This window comes from Pinus tabuliformis, chromosome 6 (genome assembly GCF_031772625.1).
Source record: "Pinus tabuliformis cultivar Carrire ecotype Pingquan chromosome 6, CPIR1, whole genome shotgun sequence".
Classification (NCBI taxonomy): domain Eukaryota; kingdom Viridiplantae; phylum Streptophyta; class Pinopsida; order Pinales; family Pinaceae; genus Pinus; species Pinus tabuliformis.
Genome location: NC_142292.1, coordinates 881,531,396 through 881,554,365, shown reverse-complemented (window position 1 = coordinate 881,554,365; position 22,970 = coordinate 881,531,396).

Sequence of the window (22,970 nt, the reverse complement as noted above, 5' to 3'; positions counted from 1 at the left end):
TGTTCTTTTAATAATCCTGATTAGATTTTTATTTCTTGACTCAGCTAACCCATTACCTTGCGGATAGTAGTTGGCCGAATATTTCAGTTTGAACCCTCTTTTAAGTGCAAACTCAGTCATTGCATTTCCAGAAAAGTATGATGCATTATCAAACATTAAAGTCGTTGGCAATCCAAACCTAGTGATTATAAATTGATCTATGAATTCAATAATATTTTCAGAATTAGCTGTCTTGAGAGGAACTGCTTCTACCCATTTAGTAAAATAATCTGTTGCCGTGAGGATGTATCTATGCTGCTTAGAAGAGTGAGGAACGATCTCACCTATTATGTCCAAGCCCCACTGACTGAATGGTTGCTCGATGTTTACCGATTGTAGTGGCAGGGACGGCTTCTTTTGTCTTCCAGCAGTTGTTTGGCAGTCTTGACATTTCCTTACATAACTGTGTGAGTCTTTGAACAGCGTAGGCCAGTAATATCTTGCACGTAAGATCTTATGTGCAGTAGCATCTCCAGCATAGTGTCCGCCTGCTGGTCCGTCGTGGAGTTCCTGCAAAACTTTTTCAGCTTCAGTTTTCTCAAGACATCTAAGAAGAACAGAATCATAATTCTTTCTAAAAAGAACATCATTTATGAGCTGATATTGTTTAGCTTTAAATCTTAGAGCTATTTTCTTAGTGTGATCTAGGTGTGATGGAGCATATCTGTTCTTAAGATAATAAATGATGTCAGCATATAATGATTTTGCATCGTTTAGGCTTACCTCATACAGTTGTACCTATTCAGATGAATTTTCAGAAATCTGCGATGCCCCGGCCAACATTTTGCAGAAGCCTTGACCTCTTACAATGTTTGTTGGCTTGATCTCAAGGTTGTATTCCTGTAAAGCAGTGATCCAATTTGCTCTTTTCTCACCCACATCCTTCTGTACTAGAAGATTTCTTACCGCTGGAAACGGTACTATGATCTTAGTATGGGTTTTAAGTAGGAAAGGTCTGAAATATTTGACTGCTTTGAAAATAGCATATGCATGTTTCTCCACGTCTGAATAGTTGAGTTCAGCACCTTGTAAATTTGAGCTAAAAAATGCGATTGGAGCTTCCGCTTTTTCTTGATTTGCTTGAGTTAGGATCGCAACATATGATTTCTCTGAGGCAAATGTGTATAAGATAAAAGATTCTGAAAAATTCGGGGTTGCTAAAGATGGAGCATTAATGATAGCTTGTTTGATCAGGTTGAATGCTTCATGTTCATCTTGACCCCATTTGAAATTTGAATTCTTTTTAATCATGGTTTGCAAAGGAGACACAATTCGTGAAAAATCTGGGACAAATCTCTTTACAAAATTGATTTGACCAAGGAAAGATTGCATGGCTTTTTTATTATGAGGTAGGGATATTTCAGAAATTTCTTTGATTCTGTCAGGCTCGATGTGAATACCAGATTTTGACACTATGAATCCTAGAAGTTTCCCTTCACTTAGTGCGAAAAAAGATTTCTTTGGGTTAAGTGAAATCCCATACCTTAAACATCGTTGAAAGATCTGTTTTAAGTCTCTGAGATGGTCGCTTCGCTTCTTGGAGTACACTGTTATATCATCCAAATAAATTACTACGGATTTATTGACTAAACCCTTGAATGTGATGTCCATGGCTCTCTGAAATGCACCGGCATTGATCAAACCAAATGGCATCTTCCGATATGCGTATGTGCCCCATTTAGTTTTGAATGTGGTTTTCAACTGATCATCGGGATGTACCAGCACTTGATTATATCCTGAAAATCCATCCAAGAAAGACATCAGTTCTGAGCCTGCTACTGCCTGTAATATCTGCTCCATAGGTGGGAGAGGAAACTTTTCTTTTAGACAGGCTTTGTTGAGATTCCGAAAATCGATGCAGATTCTAATATCTCCGTTTTTCTTTCTAACGGGTACCATATTGGAGACCCATTTGGAATGTCTGACGGGGAAAATTATTCTAGCTTTTAACAACTTATTTAGCTCAGTTTTTATCTGATTTTCTAAATTGGGGTGGATCTTTCTTAGTTTTTGTTGGACAGGTTTTTCGTTGTCAATCATAGGAATAGTGTGCTGAATGATAGAAGTGTCGTATGTTTTCAGCTCATCGTAATTCCAGGAAAAAACATTTTTATATTGTCTCAAAAGATGAATATACGCTAGTTTTTCTTCAGGGGCTAAGCCGATGCCTAGATTAATGTTTTGTGGTTTATCATCGGTTCCTAGGTTTACTAATTCGTAGTTCAGAGTTGAACTACAGAGCTTTGAATTGGCAGACCTTTTAAACCAATTTTTCAAATCGTATAAGTCTTCTAACTTAACCACCGATTTAGGTATAGCATTATCTGTGCCATTTTGTTGTATTTGTCGATTGTGATGGTCTTCGTCAATTATTTGATTGGAGTAGGATCCTTCGGAAGTGAGGAAATTTACAATATCAGGATCGTCGTTGAATACTCTCCAATTTGTAATGTTGTCAGGGATGGATGGTCTAAAGATTAATTCTATTGAGAATCTATCTGGACTAAACTCTTCAGAGGGAATAAGCCTAGAGGCTACGTTAGCCAAAAGGTCTGCGCTTGTGTTTTGGAGTCTCGGGATTGAAGAAATATTGAACGCTATGAAATGCTCAGTCAGATCTTGCACTAAAGATTGATAGTGTTTTAAATGACTTGATAGGCAATGAATAGTGTTACGTACCTGTTTGACAACAATCTCAGAGTCTCTGAAGACTTGAAGATACTTGACGTTCAACCCGATTGCTTTGTATAGGCCTTGCACCAAGGCTTCATATTCTGCTGTATTGTTTGTGCAATCAAATTCGAGTCTGCACGTAAGCATGGTCTTATTTCCTTCTGGACTAATCAGAACGCATCCTGCTCCTACTCCTTCGTTAGATTTAGAGCCATCAAAATATAATTTCCAAAACAAAGATGTATTTATAGGTTTATCTACAAAATTAACACACTTTGAATTATCAGTTTGGGAAAAAATTTCGACTTGGGACAAAACTGAATTTTCTAAGTAAGGTGATGTATGAGCATTGAAGTTGCCGAGAAAAGAATCTACTGAGTAATTGCCTATGATACTGTTGTTATACGCTACTGCTTCATTTTCTCCCTCCAATTCCGTTACTATGTACTTCTGGTGTAACTCTCGTTCAACCTTTATTTGATTAGGTTTACCATTGTAGGGTAACCACATGTGTGACCAGTTGGTTGAAAAGTATCCATGGAGTTTCTCGGACCAATCCCTGATAAGAATCAAGCCATAGAATTCTGGGATATCAGCCACTAGAATGTCAATAACCTGACATACCTTTAGGTTGGATGACAATCTTATGGTTACTTGATTAAGTTCACCAATCACTTCGACTTGAGATCGATCAAGCTGAACTATGCGTACTGCGGATTTTTGTGGTTGAACATTTAACTTGGCACATATTGATCTGGATAAAATATTCGTTGAAGCACCAGAATCTACCAAACAATTGTGCACATTTTATTAAAAATTTCATAAGTGAGAAGGAAAGGGGGAGTGTGAGACCTTGATCTCCCTCCAATCAAGGCAATGTCATTTGGATCAATCTTATTGATCGTTTTGGTTGGAGGTCTTCCCATGTTGTGGGAAGCTACAGTTGTAGGCAAAGATGTGATAGGCACAGCATGTAATTCTTTCATCATTATCTTCTGTTGATGTTTCAATTTGCTCAATTCGTAAAGGGTAATATTAGCCCTAGTCTTTTTCATGTCATCAATAATATTGTATTCCATTTCATCCGACACTATTAGTGTTTTTGATGGAGTTGTCTGATCTGATTGGACCGGGCTAGGTTGATTCGCTTTAGTGGTCGTTTTTTTTGTTGCGACTTTATCTTTTATTGCAGAGCTTGTGCTCTTCTGCTTAGGGGTAGTTTGGGGAGGATCAAGTTGATTTTTGCTTCGAGTGCTAACCGGAAATGCTTCTTGATCTTCTTCTTGTGGGAGGATGAAATCCCACATTCCTTGTAATTCCACAACTTCTTCGTCATCAATCTGCCCTTCGGTGGTACTTTCTTCTTCTTCCTCTTATTCGGATTCGACATTTGAAATAGCGTTGGGTGGTTTCACATCCATTGAAGGACCTCTTTTAAAAGCTCTGTAGGGCTTTTTCGAAGAAGTTTCTGCTACTTGTTTTTTTATGTCAATCATCTCATTGGACATGGTTTTTAATACTTTTTGCAATCCTTCCAAATCGAAAGGGTCTTTCGTTTGTTTCTTCTTCGAGTCTTCCTTGAAGGTGACTTTTTTAGACTTGCGTTCCTCTATCGCAGATCTCTTTTCCAGGGCTATTACGCGTTTATCTACTGCTATTGCCTCCGTCAAGTTTTCAACTAAGGTTGTTTTATTTGCCCTATCCACGAAGATTGCTAAGTTTGATGGTAAGGCCGTAATATACCATTCACAGCGTACTTCTTCGCTGGGTTGGGAAGCATTGGGAATTTTGTTGAGGATCTTATTGAACCGTAAATTGAAATCTTTGATGGGTTCTCTAGCCTCGGATTTAAGATTGGATAGGTCATTGATTAACGTCGCCGTTGATCTGTCATCACCAAACTTGGTAAGGAATTGACTTTGGAAAATGTCCCAACTTGTGATAGACCCGGAGGGTAATGAAAAGTACCATGACCCGGTTGTTCCTTGCATTGTATAGGGAAAAAGCCGAACAACGGCATCTTCGTTAGTAACTCCGTTGAGATTGACAGAAAGCATGAAATTGTTTATGTGTTCTTCAGCTAGCATGCCTACTTCTGGATTGAATTTGGGTAGCCATTTCTCAGGATGGGCCGGTATTTGACTCAAGGGTGGAGGCATTAAAACTTCCCCATGATTATTCCATGGAGACTGGGCCATCGTTGAGTTGCTAGTGAATGAAAGTGCAGAAGATGATCCCTGTGGCTAGGAAGATGAGGACACTATGATCGTAGAAGATTGAAGAGGGGTTGTGGGAGTTCCAGTAAGCGGATGGATGATGGTTTGGAATGAAGATGTGGGTGTCTGACTTCGCGGTGAGGGAGTTGAAATGGAGGATGTAGATGAAAGAGTCTCACTGTCAGACTCTTGTGGTGTTTTCCTCGCTCTTTTCCTGGTGGCGAGAGGCAATTCAGTTGGCTGGATGCCAAATTTTTCACTCTTTAATCTGGTCAGGGGATGAGCAGGATTGTACTGCAAAGTCACGCTGCTTTGAGATTTATCAGACCTCTGAGTACAAATGGAAAATCCCTGGAGTTTGTGAATCAGAGTTTGAACTTCAGGGGGTTCAATGGTAGATTGGTCTGAAATATTAGGTTGTGTAGCAGCGGTTGATACTCGAGCGACTTTTGACTCTGGATTTAAGCGTACTGGGGAAGTCGGGGGAGTTGATGAGGGCGATTTACTCTCAGAATGGTATTTAGATTTTGATTTAGGTGCCATTCATAGTTCGGGCCCTCCTTCTAGTGCCAAATATGTTGAAGGCCCGAAAATCGGGTCGACAACAAGGGGGATACCCACCCGGTCTGGACCTTCATTGGCAGCTCCTTATCCGTTTGGTGTAGAGGGTCCTACTGGGGATAATGGGACCAGTTTCCCAATCTAAGGGTGTGTTTGTGTGTAGAGTTGGATGTTGCTGATCTAAGAATACTTAAAGCTAATCTAATTCAAACTTTTAAACTAACTTTATGCTATTGTAATCTAATGAAAAACAGCACATCTAATCTATGCTAACCCGGGGTGTATCTCTTCTATTATGCAATCTAAAGAGATTTCAAACAATAACTGGTAATAAAGATCATTCAGCTATCATAAGAATAGAAATCAATTAAGATGAACTACTTTGCATAAAAAGTTAGGCAAAACAGTTGTGAACAACATATCGCATAATAAGTTATTCATATATCAGACATAAATAAATGGCTCCACCATACAAAAGTGCCAAATGGTAACTCACACATTCATGCAATAACATATAAACAACTAAAACTGTATATCACTTTAAGAATATAAGCAGAAATGGCCAAGAGATAAAAGTACCATTTATGACTGATCCTACTCATAAGCTTCAAGCAATAATGATTTATCTCTCCTTGCTCTAACATCTACTAAGAGTACAGAAGTGCAACATCAGTAGCAGATATCAAATGCAAACATTAATAAACCTTGATCCATCCATTCATCAAAACCCTCTCCGAGGGTGCAAAAGTGCATGTTCTAAGGACAAGTTTTTGACAAATTTCTGGACCCTTCTCCAAATGCATGAGAAGGGTTTAAATACTGCTAACTAATTAACTTAATTACATAAATTTAGGATGCGGTTTAAATGACCGCCCTTCTTCTAAAGCAAAACTATTTCTAAAAACTGAATCTAATTCCTAACTATTTCTGCACTTGCTCCTTAAATGTTGCAAGCATTCAACATTCGCCTGGGAAGAGTCGGCTGGTTGCCTTCTGCTTTTGTTTGAGCTATGAAAATAGAAATGGCAAGTGCTGGTATCACTTTTTAGTACACTAGAAGATATTTTTGAGAATTATCTTCTGGTTGGGCGAATTTACTGCGTATATACTTATCAACAACCCAAATTTCCCTCAAACTGCTTCTTCTTTTGCTATTTCGGTTTCCGGACTTGCGAATGACTAAGAAAGTTAGGGACTTTTCTTTCTGAACAATTTTCTTAGCGATGCGCGATTAGCGCTAGGCGCTAATCGCGCATCGAAAACTGCCTCTGTTCTTTGATCCGGGCTTTTCTGGTGCGTTTTCCTTCTTTAGCGCCTTTTTCCTTTACCGGGTAGAAGTTTCAGGATTTTTGGTAAACATGCTGCTTTTGTGAGCTTTCTGACCCTAAATGTTGAATCTCCTATTAACCTCAGCATCTGTTGAGTGATACTCTGGAATTTGTGGTTCTGTTGCATGCGGCATCTGTTCATGAACGCATCTCTTCTCTATTCTCCGAGCATTGACGCTTTCCCCTTTTCCTTAGATGTTTCCTGCTCATTGCTTCATATTGTTTCCTGTTTTTCATTCCTGCAGTTCACGCAAAGGAAAAGAGTAATGATAATAAATACTGATACGAAAGCTCTAACCTCTATGAATGTATAAAATCATGACACCCATCGTGAACTGACTCTTCGAAAAACACAAAACCGTCCTTCATTAACACTTTGGCATATGTTCATTAATTTCTTTTAAGGCGCGCGCCTAATTTTGGTATACGGACAACTTTTCTTGAATGTTGAGCCGAGGAAATTTGCAATGGGCGATAGCAGCATCGCGTCATCGCATTACCTAGATGTGTCATCACAAGCTTTTTCAGATCGGATTATCGCAGATCGCATTTATCGCAGATCGCAGATATCGCCAGATCGCATGAGTCATTAAATCATTGTGTGCTGCTTATGCGATATTGCGATATGCGATGTCGCACATCGGCCGTCGGAGATTTCTTAAGATTTTCATTTAAGAGCGCTTCTTAATGTGTGCGATGCGATGAATTTCGCGTCGCTTCTTCGCAGTTTTTATTATGTTCATAAGGGGATGTTTTATCTTCTCCACACGATGCGACATGTTTTTAAGGAGCATAATACAAAAAGTTTTATAAAATGTTTTTGAATTTTTTATTAAGGGTCCCCATTTGCTTAGTGTTATTGCTAATACTAAACAAAGAGGGGGGTTGTTGGTGGCCACAACAGGTTCAAGATATCACAGTGGAATCTTGGAATAGGGTGGAAGATCGCTACGGTGAGCTTATCACATGTGTGCAGCAGAGGATTGCAGAGTTGAAGCCTTTGGAATTATCAGTTAGACAACCTACAAAAACACAGGAAAGGATTATAGGATTAAGGTGAATCATTCCTACCCTTGCATCTAGGCTGACAGAGATACCTACAAGGGCTCTATAGTTTGAATCAACATAAATTTAGCAGCAGGATGAGGAGTAGACACATATAAACATGAACATCGCAGTAGTGACGTTGCTAAGGTTACATAAGCTACATGAAGAGATTATAGAGGAATTAGAGCTAAGGGAAGATCGCACATCACAGATCAACATACAGGTGGAAAAGGAGCAGGCTACGCTATCACATAATATTGACTAGACAATACGAGAGAGAGATCAGATAGAAAAATAATATTAATAGCTGAAGAACGTAGTAGAAACAAAATGTAAGGGAATTCTGGACATGGAGGTCTATGAAGAGGAATCGACAAAATAAAAGGTCACAAAGTTTGACCTTGAAATCAAGGAGTAGAAAGACAAAGTTTTCGTGGTACAGTTTGAGTATGGGGTAAAGATCAGTTAGCTACAGTTAAAGTTGCAGCCAGTGATGCCATCAGAAGTAAGAAGTCAAAGGGAGGTTGAACTAAAGTTAGTCATTGTTATCATCCCGTAGCATTGGAAGACTACAACAAACTACTGGATGAAAGTTTGCAAATTTGGACTTCACTACAGGAAGATCCAAATATTTAGAAATTGTAGGAGGAAATGCAGCAGAGGCAACAACAGTTAGAGGAGAGTCAAGCAACTGCGAAGACATTTCCTATATCACATAAGCTCGCAAATATCAATGAATCAAAGGTTCTACAAAAGAGGATCAAAGAGCTGAAGAGGGAAGAGCATACATTGATAGAAAGAACTTAGCCTTGGTAGGATGAGGCCCTTCAACTCTCACATACAATAGATGAGAAGCTTCAGGAGCTTCGATAGAAGGAGGAAATATTGCTACAAAAGGCTGTAGATCATGTAAGAAAAGCATTGTTGGAGGAATCATGCAGCGAGGATAAACACATGACAGGATTGCTCCAACAGTTCAACAAGGCCTACAATAGCATTGCAGAAAAAATTAGAGGCAAAGAAACTAAGTGACTCGGGACAAGTCACATGTGAGTGTTGGGGGCTTGTTGGGCGTAGCCCAACTTGGCAATATTTTGGGCAGAGTTTGGGCAAGAAATCTGATTTTTTTGGAGCGCGCAGTAGAAAATATGTCTTGGAGTATGAAGTGGATAGTGCAATAGAACAGTGGAGCACAACGAAATCGCACAGAAAAGTCACCACGCAGCATAGGGGCTTCGCTGTAGAGCCCCTCTCTTTTTGTAAAAAGCATAAAATATTGTAAACGTTGATGGTTTCGAGCCATAGTCCCTTGTATTTTGGAAACCATGGTATCGAGTCCATGGTAATGTAGCAATGTAATCCCTCAATGTAATAGTATATATAGGGATGAATAATAAAGAAGGAGGACAAGTATTGATCACAATCTATGTTTATGGTTGTATTCTATTGATATGTACTTCGGAGAAAGGGTGAGGTTCCACAGCTAAGTGCACGGAGGTCTAATTATGCAACTTAGTGCGCATACAACCTCGAGCTGTGTACGTATGAAAGAACTGTATGTTGTACCAATTATCTTTTATAAGAAATAGTTCTTGTGGACGTAGTCCCACATTTGGATGAGCCACGGTAAAATATTTTCACTTTATTTCAGCACTGTGAAGTAATCTATAAGTGTTAAATCATAAAGAAAATATAAAAGTGCGACATTGCAGCATCCCTCAAGTTGCAGAAACCTGGTTCTGCAACCTCCCATAGTCACTCCGAGTGAGACTGTGACTTGCTTTCAGGTCATTGTCGAAACAACTAGTGATTGAGGGTTTTGTTGGTGTGCAGTAAAGTCCAACCCTAGGTCAGCCCAACCTAAGCCAACACAAGATGACCTGTTTGAAGAAGAATTCAAGAAGCTTGACTTCCTCAAATCATATATCTGAAAATGTAGTGAACCAATATCTAAATATTAGACTAGATGACCAGTGGAATTTCCCCTCACTATGATCCAAGTTTCAACCTTTGGAAAATCCCATAAGAAAAGTTATAGCAACAATGCCAAGATTACATGTTTACCCCATAAATCACAAGTTAAGTTTCCACCATTAAACTCCATGAAATCACTTAATACCTTGTAGAGGAAATTAAAGAGAATGAAGCATACATTTAACAAGGAAATAAAACAATTAATGTGGAATGCATGCATGTACCCAAAAATATCATGCATCCCAATTCATTTAAATTTCGTTGTCAAGAGAATTCAAACCCACTACTCTATAATTTACTATCATAACCAACATAATGATCATACATAAATTAATATAACAATAATAATAATTCCTACATATCACTAAATCATTCATGCAAGAAATACCAATAACATAGAAATAAACATATATCTATTTTTACCAGAAAATATAGGAACTAAAATAGGGTGAGCCACATTCCACCACACCTTAGCCTCATCTACACTACAATTTTTTTCACAACTAGCCACCGGGTGCCATATCTTGATGTATTGAGGAAAAACTAAACTCAAGGATTTAGCAAACAATTTTCAGACCAAATTTAACACAAAAAAGTGAAGGTCACTCTCCTTCACATATAGGAAAAATTAGTCTTTGTCACATAGGTTGTCACTCTCAACTCTTAACCAGTCACAAGGTCTAAATCCCTCTTGGTTCTTCCACCATTTCTCTTGAAAAATCAAATTTCTAAGTGTGAGAGCATGAGAGAAAATCTAAGTAAAAAATAAGAACCAAGAACCCCTTGATGGTTTCTCCTTCTTATTTTTATAATCATATCTTGACTCTTCATCTTCCCAATATTTTTCTAGAAGATTCTTCAGAATACTAACCCTCACATCAAGGGAAAATAATATTTATTCAAGAAAGGCTAGGATTTATCACAACCCCCTTGCATCTTTTCCTCCCTAGTAAATTTTTTCCCCTCCCCAAGGCATCATGATCTGTTGGTTTTCCTTCAACTATAGAATTTTTATTAATAAAATAGAACAATACATCATATAGTAAATGTTTAGTACATAATATAAATGTTGATAACCCAACATTACAATTATTTAATAACATCACAAATTATGGGGAAATGAAAAGGGGATGTCACAATCCCCTCCACCTTAAAGGATCACTATCCTCATTGTTCTTGCAGATATTGGATTTTCTTTGGTTGTAGCAGTGCCAACCTAGGTTTTGTCTTTCACTGCAATAATGGTCTTCATCCTTTCTTTAGCTACATCAAAAATATGGTTCTCTTCAATTGTTGTCCTTTAATAATTGTGTAGTTTATGTTTGGTTTGGCTACCTCTGGACCTTATATAGTTTCCTTGTACAAGACCAACTTTTCCTGCCTACTTCCAATAGTGTTCCATTTAGTACCTACACCAAATGTCAACATCACATATATGTTACAATTAAGTTTCTTGCTCACTAAGTAATCCTTCTATTGGAAACTTGAATCTTTTTCCAAAAAATAACTTGAATTCCTAATAGGTGAGGTTTTAAACCAATACTTATATGTATGGTTATTACTTTCCTCCTTTTCCTCCATAGGTAACAAATTTAGCTCATTGTCTACAATGAACAAGCCCTCTTACACTCACATCCCAGTGAGTGTGTGGCATTTTTTTTCCCATCAGTTACTCGCCATTCCAGGCCTAGGAAACCCCCATACTTGGGTGATGTACTTGTCCTATGACATTTTTGTATGGGATTATTGAAATTATTATTAGATTCTTATAGCCAAGTTCCCTTTTGGTGTGCTCTAACATAAATTACACTACATTTCTCATGGACTCTTATAGTCAAGGTGCCCTTTATGACATGCTCCCATGGCATAATCAAAGTGTGTTATAGGGCTGCAAAGTCACCAGAGTGGCCTTGTTCCTAGGATATTTTCTTCATCATTTCACCTGTATCACAACATTTAGTTCCCATGAGATATACTCAAAAATTTCAAATCAGAAATTTTAATTGAATAAATTTGCTTCATTTAGAATCCATGCCTCACAACACATGATACTTTTAGTTATGATGTTGGGCTCCTTTGTAGGTGGTGATATTTTTATCTGTCATAGTGGCTTCTATCTCACACCCCATTCCAACACTCTACTTGTAATATGAACTTTAAATCATCCAAATAGTCATAAGTGTTCATACAGAAAACCTTTTCCCTACAAAATTTACAACATCCCCTAAAGTGACCTCATGATTATTACACACAATAATTCTATCACTTTCAACTGATGTCAAATAGATTAAAATGAAATTATCATTAAATTATATATTTTCATCAAAGTCACTCTAATCATTTCGTAATGCAATCAAACATTTATTCCAAGAACCCAAAGGGTCAAAACTGAGAGTTACATAACCACTTTCTCCACTACAATACATATCTCTAAATTCATGAGTAATTCATTTCCACTTTGTTTTGCATGATGAGAGATTCACACCACTCATTTCACTACTAAAAAATTCCTTAAGTGTATTAGAAATTATTTCCTTTTATGGCATTCAATCATGCAATTGATTGTTCCATGCAAACATGCATGCACTCAATGCACTAATCATATGCAACATCATGATTCATAATATGATTTTCATGATCGAATCATATCATAGTAATTCATGGATGCATCACAAGGATTCTAGTAATATTTACACACTGAAGGCTTCTTTCCTTTGTCACAAACTACCAGGTATTAATGACAAACTTGATTTCATATATCAACAATTCCATACAATTCTCACATTGACTAGGAAAACCCAATCCTTCAAATACATGTTCCTTATCAACAAACTCAACATTATATGCTAGAATCACTTGTCTCAAGCTTAGAAATATTGGGTCAGTACACATGGATACAATGCAATCCCTACATTTACTTCATACTTCCCACATTTTCATGCAATCTCTCAATGCATTACTAAACTAAGTGTATTATTCATTCATTTAATTTATGTTCAGCATGGCAACTTAATCGATGCACATATTACTAAGATTTTATTAAATACTTATGTGTTGACCACTTTTCTACTTTAACCATACCCCTTCTTAGACATCAACACAATGCATTGATTAAATTGAATAAACAAAAGATGTCAAATTCAACTTAGATGAATTCTTACCTCATTCCTTTACATTCTTAGCTTCACTTGTTGTTTACCCTACTTACTTGGCTACCATCAATATGTATTCTCAGCTGAAATATTTTCAATGAGTCCAGTTGGCTCCATCTATGATTTTCTTGACCTGCATCTTCTATAGTTTTCTTCATCATTCATAATTGTGCTCCCTCATTATAATTTCCATGAGGTCCATTCTCATGTGACTACCTTATTATATTTTGATGTTGTAATACTAAACAACCCCTAAAATGATATCAATCTTAAACATTAGTCACAAATCTATCATTTCATGTGCTTACATATAAATTTCAATGATATTCAAAAGAGGCACTTACACTATTGATCCAATTCATGCATTCAAACAATGCCTTCAAACATGCACCAAAACATGTACATGTTGCCATGCATGTCCATACTTGCACATATTCCATGCCATTCATACACACATCAATTGTTAGTCAATTAATTTATGCATGAGCTATAATAAATCAATTCAACAACCAATTCAATCTTATTAAATTTTAATTTTAGTTTGTAAATTATATATTTAGATATTTGCAACAAACCAAACTTTCTCATGCTTATGGTGTTTTGTAATTTAGTGTACAACTTGATTTTACATATTCAAAGTCTCCCCTCTATGTTTATTGCGACAAGAGAACTTGACATACTATCATATGTACAAATTTTTATTTAGAGTCTTTCTTAAGGTCTATATTCCAAAATACTTCTAAATAGTTATGAAGGAACCCTCCAACGTGTATTCCTATGCAAGTAGTTTATGTTAGCTATGCATCATTATTTATTAAATATTATAATCCTATTGTGGGCCTTTCATTGAGTTCTTAATTATATTATAGATATTTTTGGGATGATCCCTCGTTTCTCTTAACCTCAACACCAAAGGTGGGTGACTCATTGTTCTTAATTTCTCTAGGCACCAACCAATTCTTGGCAATATCTATTGCCACTTCTATGGATTCTTCCCATTGATTTCTCATTTTTGTACAAACTTCTAATGTGCCTATGTATGTTGTTCATTGAGGTAGTCTCTTAGACATGATCACAGATTTCCTTACCCTCATGCTGCTTATAAAGGAATTAACAAAGCGGGTGTTCCTTTTTGCAACCCTAACATTTCAAAGCCTTTCTCTTTGATTTACTTCTTTCTATATTGCTAGTTTCTAGCCAGTATTCTAGAGTTTAAATGGGCTATCAGTATTTTGTTGTTGGTGAGGGCAATCATGGAACAAGTGTTCTCCTTCACAACCCCAACATTTCAATGACCTTTCCTTCTTTCAAATATTATGGGGTTTAACCTCAATTTCTAACTGCGTATAGAATTTTTTTTTTCATTTTGAATGATTTCATCAAGTGTCATGGGCTCCTTAGACTTTATCTTATCCTGAAATGTTCTTGGTAATCCATTGAGAAAATATTGTATTTTCATCTCTTCATCTTTGAGAAATGGAAAATATTCCAATAGTGTTATGAATTGATTAGCATATTCACCCAAATGATTTATCCTGTTCTTAATTCATGGAATTACTTAATTTTTTCATTATGATACCCCTCTATATCTCCAGTGATTGGTCCATGTTGCAACAACCCCAACATGTATGATACGTTTTGTATGAGTATCATGTTTATCTTTTTCTTATTTTCTTGTTCTCTGATGAGTCTTTCATTATCTTCTTTGCTACTCCAAAGGTCTTCCATCAAACTCTCAATTTTCTTAATAAGGTCAAGGTATTTTCCCTCTTCTCTCCCTGTTTCCTCATAAGAGATCATTTTAGTGCTAAGTTGTGCCTTTCTACTAGACATCCTTCTCTTTATTCTTGTCACTAGAAGGTCTTCTTATCTATTGGAATAAAAAAGTTATTAGTACCATTAAAATCATAACAATTAAAAATATAAATTAGGTTCACTTAATTTGTTCCTAGGCTTATATCATACTGAACATTTATGTTGCTACATCAAACTTAAGTTAGTCTTCAAGTAACATTAGTGTGTTCGCATATACAACAAAATAATTTCATATAAGCACACATACATGCATAAATATTAATTTTAAACTTAAAGTATTTCCTATACTCAAGCCCATCTAGGTTCAATGTTGAACCTTAGCTTTGACACCACTTGTAACATAATAGTAAAGCTCTCATTCATCTATTATTGAGCCCATCTAGATCCAATGGTGAACTATTCTCTAATACCACTTTGTAACGTATATGGTGCCTTAATGCTCGATTAAGTATACGACACATCAAGTTTTTTTCTTCTTCATAAGTTTAGAAATAAGATTTAAAACCATTTCATAACATACCCAACCCCCTTATCCTTCATTATGGATATGGGGCATCATATTTTCCCAAAATAATCTTATCAAATATTTCCCAAACATTTTCCAACCACCATCCAAAAAACCACCTTTTGTTGGGGCATTTCATCAAATATTTTGTGTGCACTTTTTATCTATCTCAAACCCCAATCTTCCATAGATTATATCTCATAAATTATAGAGGATAAAAATCTAAAATTTCTACTACAAGTAACTTGAGATATTTTCTTTGTCTCCTCCATATTTCAATATTCAAAACCTCTCAAAAATAAAGTTATGGAAATAATGCCAAGGTAACTTGTTTTGAGGTCTAATATTTGGAGCATTTAGGAGACCCGACTTCCTCAAGGAATATCTCTAAAAATATAGTGATCCAAGGTCTGAAAACTCTACCAGACTTTCCTCGGGATTTCCCCTAATGGTATGTTCCAAATTTTAGCCTCTAAAACCACCTATAAGAAAAGTTATAGTGAAAATATCAAACTCATCTTTTTTTACGAGCATTCAAGAAGCTCAACTTTCTTAGAGAATAACTTCAAAATGTAGCAAATCAAGATATGAAAATTGAACCAGATGGTCAATGGGATTTACCCTCACTATGATCCAAGTTTCAACCTCTTAAAAGGTAAAGTGAAAATTCCAAGATGACCTATTTGAAGAAGCATTCAAGAATCTAGACTTCCTCATATCATATATCTAAAAATATAGCAAACAAATATCTAAAAATTAGACCAGATGATCAATAGGATTTTTCCTTACTATGGTCCAAGTTTTAGCCTAAGAAACGTTATACTGAAGATTCCAAGATGGCTTGTTTACCCAATAAATCACATTTTGGGCTTCCACAATTAAACTCCATGAAATCACTTATAGCCTGTAGAGGAAAATACAGAAAATGTAGCACGAAATTAATAGGGAAAGCATGCAGTTTATAGGGAAGGCATGCAATTAATAGGTAAGAAATGCAATTACCCAAAATTATCATGCATTTTCCATACATCTCAATTCATGTCAATTCATTTAAATTCCAAATCCAAGTGAATTGAAACCCACTACTCAAAAATTTGCTATCATAACAAGAAAAATGATCATAAGTAAAATAATATAACAAAAACAATAATTCATGCATATCACTAAATCATTCATGCAAGAAACACCAATAACATAGAAATAAATAAATAAATAAATAAATATATATATATATATATATATAATTATATAAATACTATAATTGAAATAGGGTGAACGACATTCCACCCCGTAGGATCAACTATGTTGTAATTTTTCTCACAACTGCCCCCCCCCCCCACCCACCCCCTGCGCCCCCCCCCCCCCCCCGCCATGCCATATCATGATGCCTTGAGGGAGAAATAAATTTTGGGATTTAACATAGTTTTCAGACCAGGTTTAACACAAAACGTGAAGTTCACTCTCTTTCACATACAAGAAAAACTCATTCTTCATCACATAGGTTGTCACTCAAAGCACTTAACCAATCACAATGTATGAACCTCTCTGGATTCTACCACAATTTATCTTGCCAAATCAAATTTTTGAGTGAGAAAGTATGAGAGAAAAATTGAGGAGAAAATAAGAACCAAAAACCCTTGATGTTTTCTCCTTCTTATTTTTATAATCTAACCTTCATCCTTCATCTTCCCAAAAAAGTTATGGAAGCTTTTTGTGAATACCAACCATGACAACAAGGTAAAATAGTATTTATTTAAGTAAGCTTAGGATTTCTCCCACACCCCCTTGCATATTTTCCTCCCTAGTCAAGTTTTCCCCCTACATGAGGCATCATCGTTTATTAGCTACTCCATTCCTTCAACTATAGAATTTTTATTAAGAAAATTGAAAAATACATCACATAATAAAGTTAACTGCATAATATAAATGTTGGTAACCCAACATTACAAGTATTTAATTACATTAAAAATTTTGGGGAAATGAAAATGGGGAGTCACAATACTTGCCTTATCATACTTAGACGGCATTGACTCAAGTACATTCAATTTAAATTTCCATTCTGGCCCATCTAGCCCTTTCCGTTCCATACCAAATGCAAACATTTCCTTTTCATAAATATATTATTTGGGAACTAGTAAACTACTTAGGGATGTATTTTTTCATGGATTCACTATATATACATCTCAATTTTGAACACATGGTACTATTATTTACCGTGCTTCATGTCCTTCTTCTTTCTTGTATCTTCATCTTCCTTTTTCTTCTTCTTTGATTGCTTCTAATGTTTAATTCTTTTTCTTTCTCTTGTTTTTCCTGCATCAAATGTTCTTCCTTGTCCTTGTATTTTTTATACTCCGTTTCTTCATTATACTTCATTATTTTTACCTTCTCAAATCCAAGGATCCTTTATATCTCTCAACATATTCATCCTACATCATTTTATTTCTGCATCTTCTTTTCATTTCATCTTATTCTATCATGAAGGTTTCTTCTTTGTGGTTATTCATTCATGAAATCTTCTTCTCTTTTATTCTCTCTTCATATACTTCTTTCTACTTCATATTTTTCAAAGTATACTCTTTCTTCTTTATCAATCATCATTCTTCTTTGAACCTTCCACTAGAACTACATAAATTGTTTCTTTTAGGAGGGGTTCCTCCATCCAACAAGACATCTACAATATTCTTTATAAATTTACATGTTTACAAAATAAATTTCTTACTAGAGTTGATCAAGACCCAACAATACATCTATGGCATTGGTTTGGAAAACTTAACTGACAAACCATCAACATAACTTTGAACCTCACCTTACTTTGAATCCATATTCTCAACTTAACTTCACTTATAACTTGACATAACTTGTTAGGGTGTCGAGTAACACTGATTATGCACCCCTTTTATTACAACAATGATTTCTTCATGACTCTAGCTTAACGTTAATTTCAAATTAACTTTGATTCTGCTAGAAACCAGGAAACCATTGAAAGGGAGGGTTAATCAATAGTGTGACCAAATTATACAACTATTGACAAATTAAACTTTTGAATTTATTTGACAATAATTCATGTAAACAACATCATAAATCAATTATGTGAAACACATAACAACATAATCATTAACATACATATGTATGCACCATATAAAGACACCAATATTCTTCTTTACTCCTTTTGCATAGACAATCTATAACTTGTTATTACATCATTTCCTGCAATCTTCTACTTGTAGGTTTCTCAAGCTACCACCTGAAGGAGGATACCACTCCCCACTTTATTATCTATAACTAAAATGAGTTGCTGCCCCTGATTAATCAACACCCACTAAAAGGAGCACCAACTCTTGATTGGTTTTGCTAGCATTCACTAGCAAGAAGCACACACTCCCTCTTTGTATACATCTGATCAGCTTATAAGAAGCACCCACCTAAAGAGGCAGCCACCCCCCACGAGGGATTCAGTGGGGGAGAAATACCATACCATGCATGTTCATATTGGGGGATGTATATTGAGGAAAAAATGACATAATATATTAAGTATATAATAGGGGGTAAAGGGATTTTATATTTTGTGTATAAAAAATGGAGCTCAAAGTTAATGAAAAAAAATAAAGGGGTATAAAAAATGTTGATAAAAAATGGATACTTATAATATCTAGTGAAAGTAGGGGTTTGTTAAATTGGGAAGGTGTATTGGATTCATATTGGTAAGGGGTTAACTAAATTTATTTTTAGAGTTATTTTCCAATATGTAGTCAAATTAAGGGTATTGTTTAGTATGCCACGAATGCATGTGCTATATCAAAGGTTCATTGATGGAAGCCTCTGTTCCACCCCCAAGCTATTCTTTAGACACCAACTCAAATAAAAGAATTTACTTCCCAAAATGCAAGCACCCACTTGTTGTCCCTTTTGATCCCTCTTTCATACAATTTTCAAATTCGGAGCATGTTGATGGCCAAAAATTACCCCATCAACATCAAAGGAATACCATCTGGTCAGATTCCCAAATCAGAATCTTATCCATTTGTAATGGTGGCTCTGATTGGTTTTATTAGGTCTAGTTACCCCTTTGCACTCCCTGCTGACTTATGAAGTTTCTAATTATTTTATCAACAAAAAGTGATATATTGGATTTACTCTCTTGCTGGTAGCTTACAAGAAAGAAACCCTTAAGTTGACTTGAGGACTCAACCAAGCCATACTAGGGCTTGCTCATAAAAAATTGAGACTTGTAATATGTGATGAATTTATTCTAAATGTATATCTAATCTAAAATGCAAGAAGTAAAACAAAACTTATCTCTCCTATCTCAATTAGAACTAGATATAGATATGATTCAAGTCAAGAAAAAAATGGATTAAAAGACTTGAGATTTAATATGTTTTTGTGATGAATATTAGACTGCTGAAGAGTTTCTAACAACTGATATAATTATTGCAATACATGATTTGTTCTAGATATCAAAATAATGAAGCATCAATCATTAGATAATGGAAATAGTTCAGATCATTCAAGGAAAATTAAATCTATTTAAAAAAAAAAAATTATGAGTAAATAGTTAATCAGAGATTTGATTAAGCACAAGAGAAAATTGGAAATAAATAACAGATCTATAATTCCATTAGATAAGATAGTTGATTTAATGAACAATCATTCTCATATCTAACAAAAGTGCAAAAATATGAAACAATTGGTACAAATATGTCATTAAATGAATGAAATTTGCATTTACAAATAAAATTATTTGCATACAGATTAATAAACCTAATTTCCTTGCTCTATTTTTTAATAGATCTCCAACAATCTCTCTAAAATCATAAACTCTCTACCACTAGAGAAAAGAGTTGCAATAGTGCAAGTTCTGCCTCAAATACAAAGAATGAATTTTCAAAAGAAAGTCCCCAAATAACTCAAATTTATGCATTTATCTTAATCTACAACAAGAATTCTCCTTACGAAAGTGAAAAAAAAACTTCTATTTGTAGAGAAGAGGAACCCCCTCATTCTCAAAACAATTATTTATAATTTACAAAAGAATCTTCAAAGAGATAAAGTTGTTGAAACTCAAAACAATTATTTATAAGTTACAAAAGAATCTTCAAAAAGATAAAGTTGTTGAAAGAATGTCTGAAATCTATGATTTTCGCTGGGAAAAATCACTTTCTCCTCTTTGTTGGTGCAATATGATTTCTATAGAAAGCTTTAGGGCCTAATCTCCTCACCTACTTCGTGCCAAAACCAATCAAAATAAAAGAAATTAATCTTGCATATAAAATTAAAAATATCAACTCTCATAACTAATTTCCGAAATTAAAACTAAATAAATCAAAAACCAAAATAATCCATGTATTCAATTGTTAATTGTGGATATTTGATTATTCCTTCAATAATGTGGAAAATGAATTTGTGACAACTCTTCCAAACCATTGAAATTTTTTCAACTCAAGTAAACAAAAATAATTTTGATTGCGAATTCGTCACTTGGACTTCTGTTAACTTTTTGGCTATTAAATGACTAAATTTTCTTGATTTTATGCTACCAAATTGTTCTTCATGATTTTATCTTTTCAGCGAGTCATCCTGGGCCTTATTTGGCTGAGTAAAACTCTAGATAGAGGTTTCCAAAGATTGAGTTCCAAAACTAGTAAAGTGCTGGAAAATGCACAATATTATTAAAAATATGTGCAGTTTTATTACAACTTTTTGTTTTAGTTATTTTTTATTAATTCTAATTATATATATATATATATATATATATATATATATATATATATATATATATATATATCCATCCTAGAATTTGAATAAACTTGAATTAAATAATATATAAACAATAAACAAATAAAATTTATTCAGAAACTAACAAAATTTAATAACAAGAATTAACAAAAATAGGAAGGCTTTTTCAAATTTAATGTGATTTTTTTTTTAAAGCAAAGGTTTTAATAAAAAATATGGGAGGAGATCTAGATAGGAGTGACAATTTCTTAGTCCCAAGGGTTAGCTTAATTGGTCGAGTTGTTGTTGCTAAAGCACCTTGCTAATAGGAAGTCACCGGGTCAATTCTCCTTAACACCCTTAGAGTTAGACTATGATAATAAGTTGGTGGGATGTGATCCCTTTGAGTAAATCTGCCTAAATATTTCCTTGAAAAAAAGAAGTCAAACCTCCTTCCATAATTCAAACCTCCTTACATTAGGTTTTTTAATAGTTTTTTAAATTTATAATTATATATACAATGAGCTTTTAATATATAATCTTTATACATAGTTATAATATATATACACAAGCCCTATGCTGTAGTGGTTATGTAGATTAGTTAAATAATAATAATAATAGTAATAATAAATTAATATTTATAAATTAAATAAATAAATTACAATTAACTTAATTAATTTAAACTTAATTAAGTTAATTAAATATTTTTATTTATATATTTAAATTAATAAAAGAAATGTAAGAATACATTTTTAAGTTTAGGTAGTGAAAATCACCCATACTTTGAATAAGCGTCATTTTCAAATCGTAAGTCCAAATTTAGCGAAATTTGAGTCATTGAGAAGTTAGAGAGAAACTGCACACAATCAAACGATCAAAGTGGAAATCGAGAAAAGTAAAAATCCTTAAAAATTAACAAAATTAACGCATGAAAGAAGTGATATGACCAAAATTTACATAGAGGGGTCCCAATACCTTTTGTAAAAAAATTATGGGGGGTTGCGGCCATAATAATGGTGACACATGAGGAAGAAGTAGTTATCTCTAATTAAAAATGAGTTTAAATTTACCAAAAGGTTGAAGTGATGAATTCCATCAAGCCTTCAAATATTAAAAAAATTTCCATAGGTCCCACATTAATCAAGCAATATAAGTTCTAAAAAGATAAGTACTTGAAACAAACTAAGTCTAAAACCATGAATCCATGTTTTTAGGGGAATATTTAATTTTAAGTTTACCTCATGCGAGTGATAGAAGAGATACATACAGGAATTTTAAAGAAAATATATATCCATCAATATAAATAATATCCCTTACCAGACATCATTTCGCTATTAATGAGTATGTTCAGTACCCCAACGAAGTTGTCTTAGTACCACACAAGCATAGCCCTGCTGCCAGCAAGCTTATTCAGTACCCTTGTGGGTTTACTTGTGCTTCCCACACATATGTGTTTTCAACTCTCTTTTACCACCCTTTTGATAAACTTTATTTAGAGAATTATTTTTATCAATTGGGTGAAGAGAGCGGGCTGGTAAAAGAGATTTTAAAGGAAATAGGTATAATACTTATAAAATTTTGACTCCCTCATCTTTCCTACAACTATCAATCTAGAAGATTTTATATGAATTGAAGGGATGGATGAGATTCATTAAGTTAGACATAAGTGAATTCTTTCATTGGAAGGATGAACCTATCACTTGGAAAAGATAAATGTTCCTCCAAGGGAAAATAATTAAGGTGAGAGGACTTAGAATTCAATAAATTGTCCCTTTAAGGTAAATGAAAACCCATGAAATTGACAGAGTAAAAATTTTCCATGCATGTTGACCAATGTTGGGTAAGAAAAATTATTCCATATAAATCTTTGGTAATATCACCAAAACCAATCTGAAACAAAAGTGAAATTGACACACCCCAAAAATCGCAAATGAAAAAAAAA